The 23,794-nt window shown below is 39.2% G+C and overlaps 1 long non-coding RNA gene across 9 annotated transcripts in view; it reads left to right on the top strand.

The window, feature by feature from the left end:
* LOC128850496 (uncharacterized) overlaps nt 1-23,794 on the top strand; it is a 57,932-nt gene that overhangs the window by 29,115 nt on the left and 5,023 nt on the right. For 3 of the 9 annotated variants that reach the window (XR_008447910.1, XR_008447919.1, XR_008447920.1), the window contains one exon: nt 15,042-17,258. This is a non-coding gene — a long non-coding RNA (uncharacterized LOC128850496). Of the gene's footprint in view, nt 1-15,041; nt 17,600-23,794 lie in introns of those variants that run through there. The other 6 variants (XR_008447911.1, XR_008447921.1, XR_008447913.1 and 3 more) reach the window with 6 other exon arrangements.

Raw genomic sequence — 23,794 nt, forward strand, 5'->3', positions numbered from 1 at the left:
TTATTTTCCACCTGACTCCCAGAGTTCTTGGGGACTTTGTGTTAGACTGAACAGATCATTTGTGGGCAGTGGAACTGCTGAATCCCGAATACTTTCAGGTCACCCACCTTTTAAGGCTCCTTCTTACACAGGGTTCACCTCATGGATATTTCACATCAGGTGTCTTCTCACACATAGGTTTATCTGCATGTGTATATACTGCCATGTGTACCTGAAGTTAATTAATTTTTTGTCTCATCTGCTTATTTGTCACTATTCATACCTGTTCATACCACACAGCAGGTTTTGATAGCAGCCGTCGTGTATATGAAAATGATCGTGACTTTTAAGAAGACTGCCTGTACTAGACAATTTGTTGATTTTCATGAGGTAATGAGCATCGTCTTGGCCTAGCAAAAGGTATTTATATTGGTATAATTGGAAAGAAGACAATAAAACCTTCTGAAAGTTAATTGGTTGGTTGTATATATATAGGTGTATATATATATATATATATATATATATATATAAAGGATCATGAGACTGTTTTGGTGCTAAACAGAAACTTTCTGTAAGACATTCTTTAAATTAGGCTTTTTGACTACAATTTTAGTAACCTTAGTGAAGTAATAATTCTAAAATAATTTAATAAGTTTGTTGTGACCTTAAGACATTACTAATATAGAATTATGTAAAAATAAATGAATTTATGTTTGACTAATAAATAACATTCTGGAAGTGCTGTGGAATACACACATATATATAAGCTAATATATATATATATATATATATATATATTACAGTTTGATTTCCGATACACTTGAGAAGTGATTCTTCAGATCTTTTCACAAGATGACATTTTTACTTTCTGTGAATCAGCTTGTTCTGCCAAGGCAAAGATGCCGCATCTGCAATAGAGATAAGAAACCATTAGCAATGCTTTGCTTTGAGTCTGCTTTTGAAGTGGTTTTTAGTAGTACTAGTCACATCCAAGACTAGGAAAGGTAGTAAGTGTCCATTAAACTTCATCCAATCTCAGTTTAATCTGGTGGTCAAAGGTCTTTAGTATCTGTCTGATTTCCGCTATTCTGCTACATTTGATTGAAATTGTCCAAGAGGTTGAAAAATTATCTGGGAAAGCAGGGTAATAGTTGGGTGAATGGATAATGAGCCTGTATAAACCTCATTTCCTTAGGACATTATACAAATAAGTGAGCAGTCTGCGGGATGGCAACATCTTCAATATTTAGCAGTATAGCTGTTTTGTTGCAGTTGCTAATCTTACTGCCAGTTTGTAGAGAAAAAATTGTTTGCTTAACAGAAAAAGTACTAATAAGTCTTCATCACACTTGACTTTGTCTTTGAAAAACACACAAGAGTTAAATTGAATATGTTTTACCTCAAGTTAGCTATAGTTAGCATTTCTGATCTGAACGTCCAGTTCTTTCTTCTCTCTTTCCTTTTAAAATTATGTTTTTATTTCAACCACTTTCTACCAGCAGGCAAAGCTGCTGTTACACTCTACCCAGCTGTGAAATCAATATGATTTTCATTACAAAGATAACAGAAACTCTCTTAGAAAGACTGTGAATTGCCAAAGGTCAAATAACAGTCAGTGGCAGAGCTTAGAATTTAGATGTCCTAATTAAAAAGTCTCGTGGTATAAATATATTAATGAAACGTACCCTGAGAAACGTTTGCATTTAAGATGGCAACAATTTTGAACTATTACATTGTTTCTTTAATTGCTGTAGTTCATGTAAGTCACATCAAAATGTGATTAATTCTTCCTCTGGTTTGTGATTGTTTCTTATAAAACAGGTATATGCTCTAGTTTCTTGATTTTAATTCACAATTATTTGAGCATTATTAGATTAAAAGGTTTAACAGTTACAGAAGAGAGAACATATCTAGTAAGATTTCTGTCATACTGTACTCTAAAAATTACACATAAACCACATGGATGCATCAGTCATTTCTGTGATGTATGACTTCATTAACAACAAGAGGAAGTGGCACAGTCAAACTGAAAGCAGCACTCAAGTCTTTCAGCCAGAGCAGCCAGTTCTATTTAAATTAAAATCAGCATTTTAAAATAAATGTTATTACTCTTACAAAGATCATCCTTGATTTCTTCTTATTAAACCTTAATTTTTCCAGCAGCTAAGTTACGTCTGCCTTATTATGGATTAAAACAGGAAATTGATTATTTGTTTATTTGTATTTGTTTGATTTTCCTCTCTCCCATCTCTATGTTTATTTAAATTCTGTCTTTTCCGTGCCATATGCTAAAACAGTTAACTCAGATTGCCAGATATTGTGGATTTTAATAAATAAAAGTTCTTCACCTTACGGCTGAAGGGTTTTTGTGCTCCCTCTGCTGGACAGTGCCTATTAATTTTTTATTCCCTGTGCTGAACTAATATCCATGTTGTATAAACATGCAATCATACTGCCTTAGTGAAAGAGGTATAAAAAAGTGGGAATGCCTTATTTTGATCTCAGATGACATGGAAGGTGATAGTTGTAGGCTAGGAAAAATCCTGTTGTCTGGCAACTCAAAGTAATCAAAGGCTTTTGGTGGACATTTGAGGAACAATTATTTACTATGTCTTGAACAAAAACAGATGGACACTAAATCACCTTCTTTCATTTGTATAACTTAGAGAGGATGATGTTGATTCTTGTACTCTGGTAAGTACAACAGTATCCTCAGATGTCCCTGTAATGTTATTAGCATCTCAGTCTTATTGGTATGGTTCTCCTAAGTCACTTCATCCTTTGTTGAATCTTACATAGTTACTGCTGGGTCAGCATTTGCTCCGCAGAGAAATCGAGCCCCAGTAAGGCAAGCGATAGCTCAGTCCCTTCCCATTGCCTCTGCAGAGAGGTAAAAAGGGGGAAGAGCGATACTCTGGTTTTGTTTCTAGAAGTGATCTTGGTCTTCATGGACTTTGACTTCATGGGGTGTTTTGGCTAGCTCGCCTTTCTCCCACTGCTGTCACGCAGTGAACCTGACTTTGACCTGCTGTCTTCCCCTCCATCCCAGGGTGATGTGGCTGGCGTGGGCTCCCCCAGCGAAGCTGATCCTATCCCACGGTATTCTCTTGGGTGGCCCTGTTGCATTCTGACCCAGGGGCCACCCAGGTTGCCCCAATGGGGCACAGCCCAGCCCAGGCAGCCTCTGTCCCACAGCCTCCTAGTTTTCCCTCTCTGTGCTGGCGGACCCAGTTGGTCCTATGGAAGGGGTATGGAAACTCAACGTCCACTTCAGTTGAAGGCAATTTGCAGGTGATTTGCCTGTCTGAGTTACTTCTTCCCAAGTCTTGTGCCGTGGTATTTCCAGGTGGGCTGGATACCTTTGCAGTTTCCTTCAGATTTAATGTAATGTTATAAATGCTGCTGCACATTAGTGACATTGAACTGGGGATTATTTTTCATCTCAGCGTGGCTGAACTTACAGAGTGGTAACTGCTGTATTTCAGTATAGATCAGTCTGGTAGCGTATTCCTGAAAAGAAAGAAAAATTACCAGTTGTTGGGGCAATAACTTACTTTATCAAAACAGTAACTATTTGACTTCTGGTTTAACTGGGAGACTCATTTTGGGAAAAGGCTTTATGGGCAAATTTTAGTTAAGATTTTTTTTCTGCAGTCAGTTTTAGGTTTCAATTTTGAGATATATAAAATAATACTCAAAATCTTTGATTCTCTCAAGCAGTCCTACAGTGAAGTAATCAGCATAATTATCTTCTCTATGACTCTCTCTAATAAAAAAACACCCTACTTTCATGTGCATCTACACTTCCATTTCCAAAGAAGTTGCTTTTTAAAACCATTTGTGAAAGAACAAATTGTTTAAAAGAATATGTATCCACTTTCCAAAACTTTCAGTTCTTCCTACTGAGATGAAAAGACAGACATTTAATACATCTTGCTTTCTCTGAAATAATAAAAGCATGTGTTGAACAAATATTCTGCTTTAATTTACTGGGCCTAAACAAAATCAGTATTATTTTTTGCAGGATGGCTTGTCCTTGGATGTATCCCCACCATTGAACCAAGTCAAGGTGACGATGGTTCTGCTGATGTCAAGGCTGGGCTGGGGTGGCTGGGAAAGACTTCTGCAGAAAGGACTCTCTGTGGAGGGGCTTCCAGGACTGGGTTGAAATGCATTTGCCTCAGACGCCTATTGAGTTATAGCAACTAAAACACTTGACAGGGCTTGTCTCAGCTAGAGCACACACCATATGCTTTGGGAACATTCCCAAGCAGAATATTATCCTCCTAGCACCCTGGCAAGCATGTTAATAGGCCCGTTATCCCGCTCAGTGAGACTAATCCCGCAGCCCTTGAAGTCAGTGAGGAGATTCAAGTTGTCTTCAGGATGCTTTGAATAAAACCTTAGATGAAGTTTGCATAATTCAAGTCAAACCAGTGGAATTATTTTCAGAAGGTATAAATGTTAGTTTATTTGCCAGTTTCTATATTGCAAGCTACCCATTTCCCTCCATTTTAAGAAAAGCATTGATGTGAAATGGAAAAAGGAATATGTTTTTGTAGCAAGGTTTGAATTTGTGTACTTTAATGCTATTTTACTACATTTTTCCAGAGAAGGACAGGAATAAGCTTGCATTGGCATTCCATATATTACTAGTTCAAATGCAAATTTATATGTTGATCAGGTGTTTTCTCTAAATATGTGAGCAGTTCATGGGAAAAACTGTGGAAATTTTAAAATTGTGTGTAAATGAAGCACCAGATTAAGCTGTTATAGTTCTCAGTCAATTCTGGCCATTCTTTATTGCTTTCTGTTCACACAAGAGATTTAATAGAAAAATAATCTTTTGCAAAATAACTTATAGGTAAGAGAAGAAAAATTGTTCTTTGACAAATACCCACCCTCTCGGATTCCAATATTTTTCCAGACTGTATTTCTTTATATGCTAGAAAATTTTCTTTTCATTCCCATTCATCTTAACAGCAGTTTTTAATTTTCTTATATATTTTTTTTAAATAGATGTGTGAGGAATGAGAAAGAATGAAATTATAATATACTATTTCAAACGAGTATATTTGCAGTAGTGGGAGGGAAACTTACACCAAACAAGAAGAAAAGACTGGAGAGGATCTTCTCTGGATTCCACTGATGTGGTAACAGCTGTTATTACAGTATCTGGCTTTTTGAATTAAATATTGATAAAAATAAATGAATAAAAGCTGAGTAGATTGAAATGTTTGTAATGTGTGTTCTGCCTTCCTAAAGCTCTTTTTCAGCACCTACAGTACCGGTATCATCACTCTTTCATACAATTAATAGTATTAAATAATGACATCAGCTGACAGGAAACAAGAAAGTTCCTATGGCAACTAAAAATAAGCAGAGGTGGAAAAAACGCATCAAATGCTGTCAGCAGGCAGCATAAAAGGTGGCTGTGTGTAGACAATATAACAAGAGCGTGCACAGAAATCTTCCTAGTAAACATAGGCATTTCGATAGCTTTTCCTGGTGTTTTTTTTTGTGGTGGTGTTTTTCTCCCTCAAATGGGAATTTGATACCTTGGTTACAGCATCTGCTTATCAATATCCCGAACTGTTTTGCTAAGATCAGCTCCTGTTTTACAAGCAGTGAAAGGCAGGGACAGAGCCCCACATTTTCAGGGCAGCAGATGTATCCCCTTGGATTCATTCACTGTTTAAGAAGCCTTCGGGTGCTTCAAATCTTGTGAATCTGCCACTTTCTCTCAAGGTTACTTTTTGGTCCCTGCATACAAACCATTCGAGAGAAGTTTTTTATAGAAGCCAAAGTGCAAAATGTCTGGTAGATATGTGACTTCTGGAATAAATAGGGCTGTACACCTCATGCAAACACTACTCATGCATGCAGCTGTGTTCTTTTAAAGTTATACTGAGCTCGAGATGGTGGCGATAGTAAAAATCCCTGGTGGAGGGGAAGCCTGAGTGTGCAGCCACTGGGCCACAGTGAACTGCTTCTTTCATCTCAGTGGATAACTTGTTTTGAAGACAATTTAACCCTTGAAATTCCTGCTTTTCCTACCTATCTGATCTTCCTACCTTCACCTGTCTCATAAAAAGCAAACCCAACCCTTCTCTCTCCCCCACCAGACCTATGCAGGGCAGAGAACGTTGCATTGTTTCCCCATCGCTTTCCATGTTCTAGAGTTGTTATTGCCCCTGTAGACCCATCCAGGCTTCCACTTCTGAGACACAGATGTTGCTATTTTCATTGTGAAACTCTTCTGCTGAGTAATGCTGCATCTCCACGTAGAACTGCACCAGAGTGGCTGGCTCTGCTGGCCAGGTCTTGGTGGGGAGAAAAAGCTGCTGTCGGTGTCTTGGTTGGCTAAAAAATTTGGTCTCTTCTTGCGGGAGAACATTCAGCCCTGCAGAATGCAACGGGATTGCATTTCTCTGCTGTTAATTCTGTCCTGTTAAGTGGTAAAAATGAGTTTATTAATGTAAGCTCTGATATTACGAGGAAGTGTGGGAGAATGCCAAAGCACAACCAAAAGCTGTGGCTGGGAGAAATGTGGTCAGACGGCTCTGATGCCAGTAAAGGCTTTTATCTTTACTCATAACTTTTGTAATTTCTTCTTTTTTATCTGTCTATGCTGATTGCTAAGCCAAATTTTGAATTCATCACTCCAGCTGTAAAAGGTCACTAACTCCATTGTTCCAAGGACAATTTCATTTTCAGTCTTAATATTACACCACTGATAGGACCTCCTGGGGCGTGAAGACAACACCTCAGCTATGATGGGCAACTATGATACAGTTGCTTCCATAAAATTGATTTGGAGTTGTTTCTATGTATGTATATTTATATATCCTTCCCACTCCTGTTGTGCCATGCTTATATGATAGTGAAACGTGGATGTAAGCTGTAATTATGTGACTCAGGCTGCAAGTCAACACATGTAACCACAGGCATGTGTAGTATGAATAGATACCAGCTACCGATACGATTATAGCTTACTCTGCAGTTTGGGTATACACAGGCTGCTGTGAACAATACCCCGCCCCTGTGTGGACTATATTTGCACTGCCTGCAAATAGCAACATGCACAACTCCAGCGAAATTTAGGAACTGATCTTCAGGTAGTCCACAGCAAAACATCAGAAACAAGGTGACAGGGTCACTCAGAGAGAACCACTTTCTCAAACTGACTGACAAGAACGAGCGTAAACATGTTGGTGTTTTGCTCTGACCTAATTAGCCCAGCGAAGAAATTAGCTGTCTTCTGATTGAGTAAAGGTGTATACTCCAGCAAACAAAAAGCTTCTGAAATTATTTGAACCAGGATGTCACTGTAAATGGAAATTACACATTATATTGTAACAGAAATTCTGGGAATGGCAGCTGAGTGTTGGCAATTACCTCTGGATCCATAACAGACTCATTCTCATTCATGTCTTGGCCATTGGAGCAGAGCAGCTTGCGTCTGTGGGAGCTGCAGGTTTTGCATTAGGGAACATTTGATCTCTGAGCTGCGAGTTCCCAGTACGGTGTTGGGCAGGTACAGCCCTGAGCAAGAGGCAAAGCAGATGGCACAACTTGTTCCGTCCTTCCCTCTATCCGTGAGTAACCTGTGCTCTTCAACAGCTAGAGGAATTTATTGACCACTTTCATGGTGCTGCTACAGAGCTGGGTAATTACAGTGATTACAGTCATTAGGTTACAACGCATTTTTTCCTTCTCTGCTTGTGAAATGCTGCAGCTCATCCCACCTTTTATTCATGGCAGATGGTAGGTTTGCAGAGTGTGTGAATAGGTACTGCAGGAGTAATCCTCTTTCCCCACCCCTAGCTAGGCTGTATTCTTCATCTCGTGTGAAGTATGAGGGCTGTAAAACAGACAGCCCGTCTACTTTGTGCGAGTCAGACTTGACATTTAATTTACCCTCTCATATTGAATACCTGTCTCTGATAACTGAGTTGAAAAAAAACTACCAACGACAAGCAAACAGAGCATCAGTGACCTCGTAATTTTTGTTTCTTGGGTGAACAAGTATTCTTGATTGTTGAAGAATCTTAAGAAAGAAATAGAAGGGAGTAAATACATGGTTTGAATCTTTGTACTAAATGGACTCTAAAGAAGACATTTGGATTAAAAAGTTTAGATTGGATTTAGTTTTGTTGTCTTGATTTTTTTTCAAATACATTTTTTAAAGTAAAAACTGTTGATGTATCTCTTAAAAAAAGAGTATAGTTGTAAACCAGAACGAAGTAAGATGTTGTACCTAACACCTGTAAGACCTGTACTAAAGTGTGCTTCTGGTGGCTCGGAACATGACTGCTGAAATGCCAACTGCTCAACATGCCAAAATTTATTGAGTTTTAGTTTTTAAAAATATCTGCAAAGCACAAAAGCCAGTTTTCATTTGAAAATCATGCTTCAAACAAAGCAAATGCTCAAAGAATTTCAGAAATCTTGTTTGTGCAAGGGAGAAATGGAAGGGCATTCTTCTCTCCTGTGACATTCGGCATCTTTTGCTCTAATAAAGTCCAGCACCATTGAACCTGGTGAACTTTTTGACAAAAGTATTTGGCTTATCTTTTCTGATGCAAAAATCTCCTCTCTAGCCTGAGTGATAACTTTTTCAGCACGTGCTGCTCGTACAGATTAGTCAATCCAACACTGCCTGCTGGGTAAACCCAGAAGGTGAGAGGGAGCCTGTGATGATCATCGCTATTTCAGCAAAGTCAGTTGTTCAAACTTTGTCTGGTGTAGGATAGAGGAAGCAGAGGCACTCACTCCTGAAGCTCGGATAACTCCTGCTGATTAGGTACGTAAACAAGCTTCTGAAAAAAACCCCACTTTTCAACTGGAGTGGGGAAGTGAAAATGGGAAAAAGAAAGAGAAAGGGGGGAATGCCTTTGCAATATTCATGTGTAGTGTAATGGATTTTTCCGTTAGTGTTCTACTAAGAACTTTATTATAACAGATCTTTTGCTTAGTGGATCACTTGCATGTTATGATCGGCAATTCTATTTGCTTCATTGATCAATATTTCAGTGAATATATATAGAACAAAGTTACATTGGTTACTTGTGGATAATATACTTGGAACAGACTTTGTAAGCACTCTAACAGAAACTTCAGAAACAAAATTGGACAGTACATACAGCAAGTCAGTTTACCTCTGTATGGGAGAGCTTGCAGAAACTGAAGGAAATTCTGAAATCAGTGGTCCAAACGTTCTGTCGATGTAGCTGGACTATTCTGTTGGAAAGAACTTGTCTCATTAAAAGCAAATGTAAAATTTTGCATGAAGCTGTTTCTCAACTAATTTAGAGTGGGCTCTTTTGTCTGCTTATTCCTAAGGGATAATAAACATTTTTGGGCTGCTATTGGAATGAAGGATGAAATTGTTTAGTACCTTGCAGGACTGGGCCACCAGTAATCGATCTGATGGCCTTGCAGTAATGCCATCTATTCAGTGACCTGCTATGCTTAAGAAATGTAGCACTTTTACTGGAAATGTATTGCATATGTTTAACCTGAAAATAATCAGAAATATTTTATTGTATTGGTCATTTAAAAATATTAATGCATTACAACTTTAAAATTAAAAGCACGTTTCTTCTTCTCATCCAGTACGTTTCTGTGTAATTTGGAAGAGGAAGATAAATACACGACTGATGCATTAAAATCAATCATGATAGCAAATTTAATTTCCAAAAAGTTCTTCAGGTATCCTGGAAAAAAATCTAAGTAATGACAAAATGTACTGTGATGGTTAGTACTCATTTGCTTTATTGAAGTCAGAAATGTGAGGTAGCTTAATTTTCCTCATGATTACAAATAGCTCTTAACTCTACTGGCAAGTCCAAACTATATCACAGCTTTTGAGATAGCCGGGTTATCTTGCAGATGCAGCTTAAAACACAAGTGGCAGAAGGGTATATGAGATGCATAAGTCACTGTCCAGAGTGCAGTGCGGTGCATGAATGTCGTTCGCATAGTACAGAACATATTTATAATTTTATGCTAACGTATGATAAGGACATTTTTCAAAAAAAGTCTAGTAGGAGTATTTGAAATCTTCTTATTGTAAGTCAGAGGATTAATTTATTAAGCAAGGGCTTCAAATCCTTATTCCAAGTTGAGGCCCTTCAACGCTAGGCATGCAGGGATGCATAGTACCCAGAATCTTCTGATCACGAAGGACACAAAGGACAGAGGGGAAGCTTCCAGAAATCTTTTTGTTGAAGGCTGTGGTGACAGGAAGGATGAAAACCTTCAGTACTTGTGCCCCTAATGAATTGATAATGGTTTGAGCTGAGGAACTGAGGTTCCAGGAGTGCCAGCTTGCCCAGTAAGAGGCATGAACTGGAAGAGAGGAGTTAGGAGGCCTTCACCAGAGCAGTCTGATCCCTCAGATAGGACAGGTCCCCTGAGCTACCCCTGCACTGCTAAATGAAGCAAGACCGTAGAGGCTCCTTGACCCTTTGGCCGTCAGACACAGGCTGCCCACATGCCCCCTACACAGCCCTTGGCCCTGCATCTCTTCCAGGTGCTCTGTGGCATCCCCATGACCCTTGCTTTAATCTTGTGAGGTGGAATTCTCTGAAGTGGTGCAGTTGCAGTGGTGTGAAGTTGAAGGTGTGCCTCAATTCCCTAGGCCACAAGGCAGGGCTGGCAGGGATGCCCAGGGATGCAGAGTCTGCTGGGACAGCAGTGGGGACGATGCGTGGCGGAGGCAGGGCTGGGGGACATGGGGAAAATTAAACAGCATGGATGATCTCCAGCCTGGTACCTTGGCCCTCTTATCTACTGGGTGAGAGATTCTAAACCAAAGTGACTGCCTTGACTGAAGGTTTAGCCTGACCTTTTTTTAGCTGTTACTCTGTGTTCATGGAAAACCTGCTGTTGAAGAGGACTGCTTTGTGAAATTGCATCAAAGAGGGATTTTTACTGTTTGTCATTGGATTGTATTTCGGTACTAAATCACATCAGCCACAAAGAGGTGTCAGGGAAAAAAAAAGGAAAACGTGTCACTGCTGTCATCCAGAGTTTTGTTTACATTTCTTTACATTAAAGCTCTGGTTTCTGTAGGAGTTATGAGGTTGATCTTGTTCTTGTCTCTTCTAGGTTTCGAGAATATATTGTTAGGTATTAAATCAGGTCTTGGTCTTGCTTATATTGTGTTTCCATATTGTAAAATCATGTGGTCTAAATGATGCTCTTAGGGAAAAGCACTTAAACCCAGAAGTTTATAATTTTCAGTTTAACCTTCCTGAATTTTATTATTTGCATGTGTTAGTATTATGTATTAAAAAAAAAGTTAAAAGGAAATAAAGTCAAGCGGTAAAATATAGTTCTGTGGGGTTTTTGGCTCTAATCCGTGCAATTTTAACTGATTCCCTTTGGGTTTATGCATTGTGATCACTCTTTAATTAGGAGAACACATAGAATATTTTTGTCCTCACTGATGAACCTCTTCTGCCAAAACCCTTTAAAGTCAGACACCTGGCATGGAAACATGCTTCATATTGAAGCCCTGTTAATGAACTCAGTATTTTATTTTATTCTTGTGTTCACTGAACATCCAATGCCTTATTCATTTCACGTTATGCAAACCTGCTGTAATACAGAATTGTTTGTTTCCTTGTGACCATTTCTTCCACATTCATCGGCAGCATACCCAGCTGTTTCACAAGCAGTAAGGAACTTATTGCCATAGCCCTTTGCTGCAATGAAGAGTACTATTAGTCCCATTTTTCAGATAATAAACTGAAACAGAGGAATATGAATAATGACTTTAACTACAAATCTTGGACACTGAGTAAGAAAACAATAGACAACTCTTCGTCAGACTTTATTTGTTCACAGTCCAACCCTTCCTGATGTCATATGAGAGCCCCATGCTCCTGCAAGACAAACGCAGCCTCCCACTTCAGCTGGGCACTCATTTAGGGGGCTGTCAGTGGCTGTGGAAGGATGGTTTTGGAGGAATGGCTTTGTGAGATTAGCTTGGTAAACGAACTGGAAAGACCACCATTATCTTTCCCTTTCCTACCACAGGCAGTGGTCTGAATGGTGCAGCCACCTTCTGTAACTTCCACCTTGGTTTCATGTGTGACTCCTGGTCGAGCACATCTGGGAAGAACAGAAGTCAGAAAGAAAATAGGCTTAGAATGGACAGAATCCTTGGAAACTCTATTTATCACCAGCTACTAAGCATATGCAATCAGATTTTTTCTCAATTACTTATAACTTGGCTATGTTTGAGCATCTTACCCCTACACACACATAGATGCACAACAAAAGGCTTATCCATCACACAAAGACTATTCCATGCCAAATTTCACTTCCTTGCCTCAAGTTGTCATACTGCCAGAAATTATTGACAAAATTGTTGTAGTAATCACTGTTAAAAACTATGATTGGCAAATAATATATTTTCTGCTGACTTTATTACTGGAAACAACTGTGCAATTTATGCTGACATTCTTTTTGGAAAAATAGAAATGGAAAATTTCAGCCCCAACAGTTAAATTCTGGAAGAGTTTTGAACGACTGAAATGAAGGGTTTCTAATGGGATGAGTTTGGCAGCATTAACTACAGAGAGCCTTAGCCATTCAGTCTGCAATTGCTTTTCTCAAATTGCAAGTTGTAAATCACCTCTACCCCTATTTCATAGAAACACAGAATCATTGAGGTTGTAAAAGACCTCTGAGATTCACCCAGTTCAACCGTCAGCCCACCACCACTACACCTACTAAACCGTGTCACAAAGTACCATGTCTACACATTTTTTTATCTTTCCTTCAGAGAAGGAGACTCCAGCACTTCCCTGGGCAGCCTGTTGCAATGTTTCATCACTCATTCAGTAAAGAAATTTTTTCTAATATTCAATTTAAACCTCCCCTGGCACAACTTGAAGCCATTTCCTCTCATCCCGTCACCTCTTCCTTAGGAGAAGAGATCCTGGGGAGACACCCAGGAGGTTTTATTTTTTTATATGGGACATGGAGGTAAAGTGGTTGAGTAGCTCTAGTCTGTGGTATTTGTACAAAGACCAACGTGGAAGTCTATGAGGATAAAATAAAAGATAGAAATTAGTTTTATGTACAATGTAAATAATGCATATAATGAATTTTTCAAGTTTATTCATCTCTCTGGAACAAACAGTGTTATATGCTATTTGTTTAGCTGATTACATCGACTTGTAGAATCAGCATATTTACAGGAACTGGTTTGGTTTGGTTTTAGTTATGTGAATTTGATGTGAGAAAGATGCAGACTGTGATATTGTATTAACATGAGTAGTGCCATCAAATGAAAAAAAGCCATATGTACCAGTAAGGGCAAATAAACTACGGAGACAGTACAGGAGGAGTATTGTGTGATTATAGTACAAATGCTGTTTCTTTGACTTGCTCAAAGAAATCCCAAGTGCAACAATGCGATAACGTTTTTTAAAAGCTTATCATTCTGGTAGCATGTGCTTAAAAAAAGTGCCCCATCATTGAAGTGTTTCTTCAGCTTCAGGCAAAGACAATACTTTGTCAGATCCATGCAGGAACTCTTTTAACAGCATGAGGTTAAAATGTGCGTAATTTTACATCTTCGGGAATTGTCAGTCATTTTGTACCTGTTTATTTCACAGTCAGATTCCAATTACAACCTGCTGCTAGGAAACCTGGCCGTAAAAGTTGGAAACTACAACATAGACCACATTATTATATACTGAGGTATCATCAGAATGTTAGTGCATATATTTGGGAGGGTATGAGGGAGAGCAGCAGTGAGGAGTCCTTTTTTATTTCACTTGTTAGGCATGACCCGGTGAACTTAGACTGGGAAGATTACGCCAGCACGTTGCAGAAAACAGATTTTGACCATAAGTTTATTCATTCCCTGAGTGCATGTGTCAGGGTGAAATAAAAAAGACAGATTGTTATGATAATAGCAAAATTGACAGGGCACGACAAAACTATAAGACCCAACACCCCAAGGCATGTTTTACCAGTGTGGTGGTAAAATTATTTAAGGTTTGAGAAGTCTGGCTAAGTAGTTGGTCCCAACTGAAATAAGGGTCCTTTTGACTAAGTGCTAGCAGTCTGTGATCGTTTCCCCCTCCCCATCACTGGCTGATGGCAATATGGGGTGTGCCGCCTCCTTCAGGTTCCGCCAAGAGCCATCCCTACGCATCCTCACCTTATTGACTGTGTGATTCTCTCTTAGAACTGTGGCACCTAGCAAGCTACTGAAGGAATCCATCCTGCCAGGGATGGACACCTGGCTTTGTTAACATCAAAATGATTGGATTTTCTTCACCTCTCTATGTTTTTCTTTGCTGAAACCTGCAGGCTTAGTCTCTGCAATCACTTAACACAGCACAGGGCGAGCCGAGGCAATACTGTTCAAATGTTGTCTCCCTGTGATCATGGTTAATAAAGCTGCTATCTGACCTGTCCTAAATTTTATCTGTGTTATTACACACTTGAATTCCCCAGATCTCTAACACCAATGGGCAACCCCAAAATTAGATGGTAACATTGTTCTTGTGATAGGATAACAAGAAAGTCACTTGCATATTAAAAGAAAAATCTCCCTGCCCTTTTCTTTTCAGTTTTAAACCTTTTAGAGGTCCTCACACTGTACTGCAGTAATCTTTATCTTCAAGAATTCAAGCAGCTTTTTTAGCCCAAAGGAACAGCTTTTAAAGATACCTATTTTTCTTAGCAAGACCCACATCCATCCTGAACAGAAACATATTACCTGGAATTTATAATGTAATATTGTTTCTCTGAGCCATTATAATGAATCCACATTACTTTATTAGCACTTATGTTCGGTCCCAACATATTATATAAATTATGTTGGGTTACCTGTATATCTCAACATTGAAATCTTATAAATGGTAGCTGCTTCTCTGATTTAGAACTTGGATGGGGAGAAAGGTCTTTATAATGAGTATTTGTTCATTGAAAGTGATAAAAGTCTTGGACAAGGATTTAAAGCAAGATTGGGACAATAGAAACACACACTGAAAGGTTGTAAGAAACAAATATTTTTCACTTTGTTTCAGAGCAGTCACAGCCGTACTGAATGAGATCTGCCTGTATGTGAGTTTCCTTATCAACACCACATTCACACCAGCAGACAGAGACCAAAAGAGCTGAAGATCTGCCCAGCTTTTGGAGGGCCATGGATTGTCCACCCGTTCTGCTCATCCTGCTGTCTTCCCAAAACCCTAGGGCCAGGAGAAGACCTAGATCCACCATCCATGGTTTCTACCTAAGGTGCCCTTAAGTTACTGGCAAGCTGTGGCTTTTGTTGGACTGAGGTCAACAGGACACACATATTCCCTTGGAATCGCTCATTTTAGCCACTGAGAGGTTGTCTTCTTTTTGTAGTTGCCTATGCCACTGTATCTGTTGTTCCTGCATCGCTTAAGGTAATAATTGCTTCTGCTGCCACACTAGTGCTCTTGTCACCATACATATACATAAAACTACAAAACATCATCTACTCGAACAATGTGGAAATGAGTATATTTCATATTTGTAGATATTATATATAAGTTTTTTAATCTCAAGGTACAACCCATAATCATCATGTTCATGGTTACCAACATAAAAAAAAGCCATCTCTTTTTGTTTAAATTGGAAGTCTCAATTTAAAATGAATGCACTTGTCCTTAAAAATACTATTTACATTCATGGCAATGACAGCCTGTTCTAAGGCCTAAATTTACTCTGATTGTTCTCAGACATTAGTGAGTTCAAAAATACTTTTTTTTCCATTGGGAAAAATATCTTCTGTATCACTATGGCAAACATGAGTTAAATTATTTTGTCCAATATTATGCGTCACATTGCATGAGTCTCCACAATGGATCATGAGGGTCTTGGATTTTTTTTTTCTTCAGAGCTTTTTCAGGTTCTGCTCCATGGAAGAAGCTTTTCTGAATTATTTCCAATGGAATTTTCAGTTATGAAGTGCAAGCAAAATATTTTCTTCATTTGTGTTATTTACATCTAAAGCTGAGAGAAAGAGTTTAAAAAGCAGAAAAATGTTTATCTTACAATTTACAAGCAAAACGCTAAACGGACAAGAAAAAGATAGGCTGATTCTCAGAGTTAAAGAATATCTGGACGTATTTGCAAAGATCTTCTTGCACGTATGGTGCTTTTCAGAAGTGCTACAGCATCTTATCATCACTGATTTTGATTGAGACGAAGCAGCTTTCCTACTGAGATATTTCTGAAATCCCAGAAGGTAATGAACTGCTTTATTAGGCACCCAATACCTTTGGAAATCAGTCCCATGATGACCAGAAACAATTTGTCAGTTCACTACAATTAATTTTCTTCTGTATAAGAAACTAGTTCTAAATACAAAGCTTAGTTTAAATACATTTTTTTCCACTGTGTTAACAGCAGATAAAAGGTTATTTATTTCACCTGCAGAAACAACTTAATTTTAACAAGCTCTTTTAGTGCATTCCTAAAATTTAATTCTACAATTTATCTGAATACTACTTCTAAAAAATTTAAGATAAAAATTATCACAAGATAAAGTGCCCATCACTATTATCAGACATAAGTATATATGTACAACTCATCATCTGCATAAAGATGTGTGGGACAGGTATTATAAAAATACCAAGTTTAGCATAACTATAGCCAAAGTTGCAAAACATCACGTCAATCAATGAAAATTAAACTTTACTCAGGAAATAACTAAGTGGTCTACTGTGACCATGCCCGTAGGCAGAGCCAGTGGGGCAGTGCAGAATGCAGCCTAAGCAGGGTCTGAGCCCAGCAGTGCGCCTGTCGAGCTGGGATGCTGCAAGTGCCTCGGCACAGTGGGCACAGTCTGCCTTGGAGAAGGGCTTGGGTGGTTTGTTTGCTGCCCAGCACTCGCTTGACTCAGAGAAATGAAGGTCTATACCTGTTAACACAGCACCCAGATTCATCTCAGTGAGGTTAGGAAAGGGGGACACAGAGTAAAGCTGGGATCTGCTTGTAGTGGAAATACCATTAAAATCTTGCTGATCACTTGCTGTGATACTGAGTGCTTTCTGATCTGCGAACAGTGTGAAAGATGGTCCCCTCACCTCGAGAGAGGTGACAGCTCTTCAGGGAACAGCACTACGTGTGGCACATGAGCAGCCTAGACTGTGGTCTGTGGGGACGAAGCGATGCCAACAGCAGCAGTGTTGGAAAGCCTCATCAGGATGAAGGTGGGAACTGAGAGGGTTAATTTCACAGCATGTGTTGCTCTGGTGGGGCACTTACTGCAGCAGGATGGACCATGCCAGCTTTAGAACACCCAGTCTGTAGCTGTGCTGGTTGATGCATACCCCATTTCAGCCTCTCGTGAATGTTATGTATTGCTGTTGCAGGGAAAACTTCCTCCAAGCGAAAGAGATGTGGGAACACCTACAGGGATGGAAAATAGCAACAGTCTGCTGATGGTTACTACAAGGAGGTCTCCCACCAAATCCCTGTCTCCTCTCATCTCCTCCCTCCTGCCACCATCCTGGTGCTGCTGTCAGCGCTTCCTCCAAGTCCTCACTTGTTGCTTGCTGAAACCAGTGGAAATACTTCTATTGATTTCAAGAGTCTTTTCCTTTCCTAAGTATGTATCCAATGGCGGTAGCTGCTGAATCTTCAATTTCATCTATTATCCAGCATCTTTTTTTTTAAGAGGGGTAGGGTGGAAAGGACCCTATATCCTACTTGAAAACCCATATGGCTGTAAAGAATTATTCTCTCCACCAGGTTACGCCCATTTCATTCAGCCTTAAAATCAGCTTTTCTCACGCTTCTCTATAAGCTCCACTACAATTTTTTATAAAAAAAAAAAAAAGATTACTTACTTCCTTGGCATAGCAGGAGCTGTTTATCCCCAAAATGTTTCCATTTGTATAACTTGACTTGTACACGCACGGGCTGTAGTATACACAGGCGTGTTGAATATCAGGCCAATTTTCCCTTTTAACTTCAAAAAGAAATTTTCTTGTCAGTAAATCACATGAGATTTTTTTTCAGTACCTTATTCTTAGTGACATCTTTGTGGGGGGCTCAAAAATGTAAAAATCAAGGGACATTTATTATTTATATGAATACTCCATGCTTATTGTTCATAAGGAGTAATTTAAAATGACAAATCAGTTATAGACAGAGAACTTACTGGACTCCTTCCAAGATACACTAAGACATGCACCAAAATATCAGAGTGTAATTATCTTCATTACGTATTCCAATTAATCTGAAAACAACTGAGACTGTAAAGAAAATATCCTGCTAATTTTTACTGACATACACCCCAATATTATTTCTAGAACTGGTTGTCCTCTGTTTTCTTGATTGAAACACAGACTAATGAGGCACTGCTTTTCTAGAATTAGTTCTTGAGTATGGTAATTTAATGTTTTGCCTGTTTTAGAAACAATGACTTAATTGAAGACATTCCTAAGCTAAAAGACCATTTTAAAAGTGTATTTGAAAGGTATAGTGTCTTCTGTGAACCCGTATTCATCTGATTTTCCCAAATATTTTTGCTGTTTGACAACAGATCTTTTCCAATAAGCACAAACAATTATTTTAAGTTGAAAGTTATTTTGACAATGAACTCATCTTCAGTTTTGACATTTCTTCAGTGGAGGAATGGATATATAGCAGTTGCAGCCACCATTTCTGACTCTGTATTGCTAACTAATATAGAAATCCTTCTTTGTCTATAAATGCAGTGATTTATCTGTCTTCATTACTTGTTTCAAAATGTGCTTCTTTCTTCCGTTAAAATGGACCTTCCTTTCAGCATATCTGGAGTTCTCCATAAAAGGAAAATAATGAAAATTAATCTTAAAACGGTGTAAGACATTAAAAACATTAGTTAATCAAATACTATTATATAGCACATTTTAATTTAAAAAACCCTTTAGCTCTCACAAAGGATAGGAAAGTTAAAGGGAAAAGCTCAATCACAGCTTCCTGGAAGGGCAGCCCGTGTTGTGAGTAGATTGAGGAGAAATCCGTTGCGAAAGCTGAACCCTGGGATTTGAAACACCCTGAGTGTGTTGTTGGCTACCAGCGTCAGCTGCCCTGCCTTAGGAAGACCTGGGAAGAGGAGGTGGTCTTTCGTGACTTGTCTTTTCTCCGGTCTTGAGCAACACACTATATTTGTAGATCAGTCGGAGAGAGAGCAAGTTGCATACCATGAGTATACCATGAGTATACAGGCCAGGGCTTCCTCCCAACTCCTGCTGCTTTACTGGTCTGGAAGTTGCCCACTCCATGTTTCAAGAGCACCCTTACTTCGCCCTTGGGTTTCTGCCTTTGGTGGCTGGGTGGGTCAGGTCACCCATTCCTTTTCTCAAAAAGGTCTTCTGGCAGGCTGGCATCCCAGCCTCTCCCACTGTTACTCCAGGTGCAGCACCCTCTGTGTACCAGCAAAAGTTTCAAAACAGCTCCAATATCAGTTTCCTGTACATCTCTGCTTTACAGATCAGAATGGGAGGTTTCTGGTCTGGTATCTGCCTGGGGTGAACATGATGCCATATCAGACCAATAAATCTTCTCCACCTTTGGGGCAGCTCACCGGGTGCAGATCTGCACGTAAGTTGAACACAGTGTGTGGGCTCACAATGGCCATGCTTTGGTAGCTTGGTTCTTCCTCCACACGTACTATCTGTGCAGAGAAGACCACTGAAGACAAGAATGTCTTGCCTTGGTAGGCACCATGCAGCAGGCTCCAGACCTCTTCTACTGACAGTAGAAGGATATTGCTTTTGCCTACTCCTAATCCCACAGTTTTCCAAACACTGAATTAATTATGTTTGTAATCCTCTCTTCCTCTATCAGTTTAAGTCTTTTCTTCTGACCTCATTTTTCCCTCTTGGCCACTTCTTCATTGACACCATGCTTCATCCAGGACTTAATTACTCCTCTGCACTTTGTGCTCACTAGTTTGAAGCCACTACTTTTTGTTTTGTTGTATTCTGCTAATGCGAATAATCCCCTTCTTTCAAAGGTATTTATATTCTATGATCTTGCCTCCCCTGAGCCTTCTCTTTGGCGTACTGTAGAAACTGAGTTTCTTCTGTCTAACCTGACTCACTAGATACCTTTCTATGTTGTTTTCTCAGAGTGTGTTATCTGTAGTTTCACAGTACTTCCGAGGTGTGGGGAGCAGAGTGGACCCAAAACAAGGTCTCAATGCACTGACTCATATAATGCACTTGTAGCCCATATTACCTTTGTAAAATAATAGTCTACAAACACTCATCCCTACCGGACTTTTTCCTCTAACTCTTAACGTGAAGGAAAGTGTCAAGGAAAAGGGATATCCATTAACCTGTCAACAATTTGTTGATTGAAAATCTGTGCCTGATCTAAAACCCATAAGGCTTTGATTCACCATGCAAGGCAGTACTGAGACTGCTTTACAAGCAAGAGTCCTTCTGGCTGAGCCTTATCTAAACTGCACTGCCTGAATACATCATTTCTAATGAAGTTATTCATGGCATACTTACATTGACTGATTTAAAGCCCTTGTCCTTCGTAGGTAAGTCTGTTCTTCGGAGCGTAAGGTAGATAGAAAGTCTTGTGATTAGCTGCAGTGAGGATACGTTAGAGAAGATAACAACCAGAAGTGCCATGGTTCCCTCATGTCCTGGATTCTTCTCAGCAAGGAACTGTATAGTAATTTACAGAATAACTTAATTGAAGAAGCTATGGAAATCAGTGATCAGAAAATTTATAGTGGTTTCTGGTGTACAAAGGCACTGTCAGTGAACGCTAATGCCTCAGCTGCTTTTCCTTCATCATCTTGTCTCTGCTATTTCTTTTTAGACTCCAATAATTTAATCAGTGCCATGTGGGCTGAAGTTCCACATACGCGGAGCTCATGGAGAGCTACCACTGCAGCTGGCAAGAGCCTCATGGCAATGACTGCCATTCAGCCCTATGGTTTTATTGGAAGTTATTTGTTAAAGGCAGATACCTCAAATCGTCCAACTTTTTAAATCCCTCTTGTCTCAATCGTCTTGCACCCACTAGTCGTCTCTCCAAATAGAAAAGAATAAATCCTGTGTAGAAAAATGCATTATATTGTTCAGTGAGTATCTCTGTGAAAATAAAGGTAAACTTAAAACAATGCTTCTTCTAGATTCTTTGTTTATGTCAGGATATTTTCAGTACAACACCTCCTCTTTTTGCTTTAATGCAGTAAGTGATAATTGCACCCCTTGGGTACATCTTGGCTGATGCCTAAAACACATCTAGTGCTGGTTTGACATTACTAAGAAAAACTGTTCGAAATGAGAGCTTACAAGTGCTTTAATACCAGGACCACAAAATAAGCCATCAATAAACCTCCACTATAATTTTAAAAAGCTATGTGAGGCTGAGATTGTTAGATACCAAATACAATTTCATTGGCACACAAAATGCCACAGTCCCATTCTGTTACATTAAAAACAAAGGAGAAAATATAAACATAATGAGTTTTATGCATTCAGAAATCTCATAGAGCCCTGATAATAATTCTGGTCTCGACTTGGCAGTACACAAATGATCTACCCTGTGCCACAGAATTTCCCCAAAACTTGTGTGTACTAATAAGGTTTAATGGCTTCTGTATAACTAAAATTTCTCCCCAAGATAGTTGCTTTCTCCAGCTGTTATTGCAAAGGAAGTCCAAACCAAATAACATAATTAAAATTATGTTGAGCTTTCTAGCACAAATTATGCTATATTTTGTAGACTTCTGCATAAGAGGTAAGTGACATGGATCTTACCTAGTACTTGAAGGAGAAACCACCTGAGGGTCCCACAAGGTGCAGTAGGCATAGTAGGAGAAGTCACAGCCAACCGTCTGACAAGCAGGAGACCATAGCAGACAAATAAACTAGAAAACACCATTTGTCTGTAACACAGGACCTTAGGGGACAAGTAGGGAAAAGGTGAAGGGACCACAGCAGGTAAATTCATGTTTGTAAAATGATCCTCTTCCAAGTTTGTATCTCATGTCATAAAGCACTTCAGGCTGTCCACAAGTGTCTTTTTGCAGGCTTCAGCACAGGGATGTGCTTGATGTGAAGAAGGTATACTAAAATATAGATACCAATAAGAATTCTCTGTCTCTCTCTCCTAAAATTATAGACACTAAGAACTGAGAGGAGTTGAAATATTATTTATATGCTAGTCTAGATAAATTCAGATTTAATATGGAAAAAGTACAGTAGCTTTTCTTATGTACAAGAACCCCATGGATTCCAAGACAATGGGATCAAATTCCATAGCAGTGATCTTTTAATTTCAAGACAACACAAATTTATTAGAACATCTTGCAATAATCTTCCTTCTCATCCTCTCCTGGCACAAGAAGAATCCCATGCAACCAAAGTTTGCAGTTAAATATATTTGTTGACATGACATTTATTAATGATTTTTCCACCATCCTTCACTCTGAAGATAGCTTTTTCTTGGCTTCAATTCCTAATCCTGCACAAAAGACACGCTTTTTCTTGAGATTTCTCTTCTGCTTGGCTTGAATTCCTAATCCTGCACAAAAGACACAGTGCACACAAGCAGGTATTTCTGTCAAACGCTACCTAGCACAGTGGAACAGGGCAGAACTGTGGGGTTGTGTATCTGTGGTGGAGAGGAGCACGGGGTTACATCTCTACAGACCACACCTCCAAGACGTTCAAGGTTTGTGTTTGAACACGTGTTTGTGCTGTGCATGAAAAATTGGCATGGGGATCTTTGAGCCTTGCCAGAAAAGAGGTCCATGCAGAAGCTGGCTGGGCAGTTATAGCCTGGAATCCAGGGTCTGTACTGCGCTGCACTTCTTCCTCGCCTCCTGCAGGATCTTGAGCCCCACTATTGCATGGTCACTACAACCACCAACTATCGTGACCCTAACCGGCTCTTGCTTGTCAGCGAATAGCAGATGCTGGGGAGTATCACTTTGCTTGGCCTATCCAGTATTTGTATTAAGAAGCTTTCCTTTGTTCCAGAGCAAAACATTGAGGTTTCCGGAGGCTGAAATGTTAAAAATATGAGCAATAACCCATTCTTTCTATTTCAAGCCATCTCTGAATTTGACCGGAAGCCCATTTTATGTATTAAGGGAAGAAAGAAAAAAGTAAACTATTACGTGGAAGGAATGGCCCATTTTAAACTAGTTTACTGTATGAGGTTTTCAGCTATTGAAAGAACCCTGAAAGATGCATAGATTGTGTTCTGGAATATAAGAACAACCAAATTAGGTCAAATTGAGGCTCAGTTCCATAATGCTGAATCTAATAATGATCAATATAGGATGCCTAGGGTTTAAGTATTCGAAACAATACAAATGAAGGATGCTCCTGTGTAGAACACCATCTGGTACCGCAGGACACTGTCTCATCTTCAGCAGTCATTCTTTTGGGCTGTTGTGGCTGCAGATTGCATCTAAACCATCCTGTTAAACAATCCTGGTAATCCTATCCTTTACAAACTCATCTAACTTCTTTAGAGCTAATTTGTAACTTTGGTAACAATAAATTACACAGTAAAATTGTATCTTTGTCAGAAAAACACTTTCATTTGTTTGTCTTAAAGATATATTTGAGGCTGTCCCCTAGCTCCAGTGTAACAGGAAGCAATGGAAATAATTAACAATAATTCCCTGCTCACCTTCTTTCGACCATACACAGTTCTCATGGATCTCCATCAAAGCAGCTCTTGAGCATTTTCATTCCTGATGAACTTTCCTTGGGATACATTTCATATGTTCATTTGTCTCTTATCCCCTTCCCATGTGCCTCCCACAAACATCAGT

The sequence above is a fragment of the Cuculus canorus genome, chromosome 1, assembly GCF_017976375.1.
Source record: "Cuculus canorus isolate bCucCan1 chromosome 1, bCucCan1.pri, whole genome shotgun sequence".
NCBI lineage: Eukaryota > Metazoa > Chordata > Aves > Cuculiformes > Cuculidae > Cuculus > Cuculus canorus.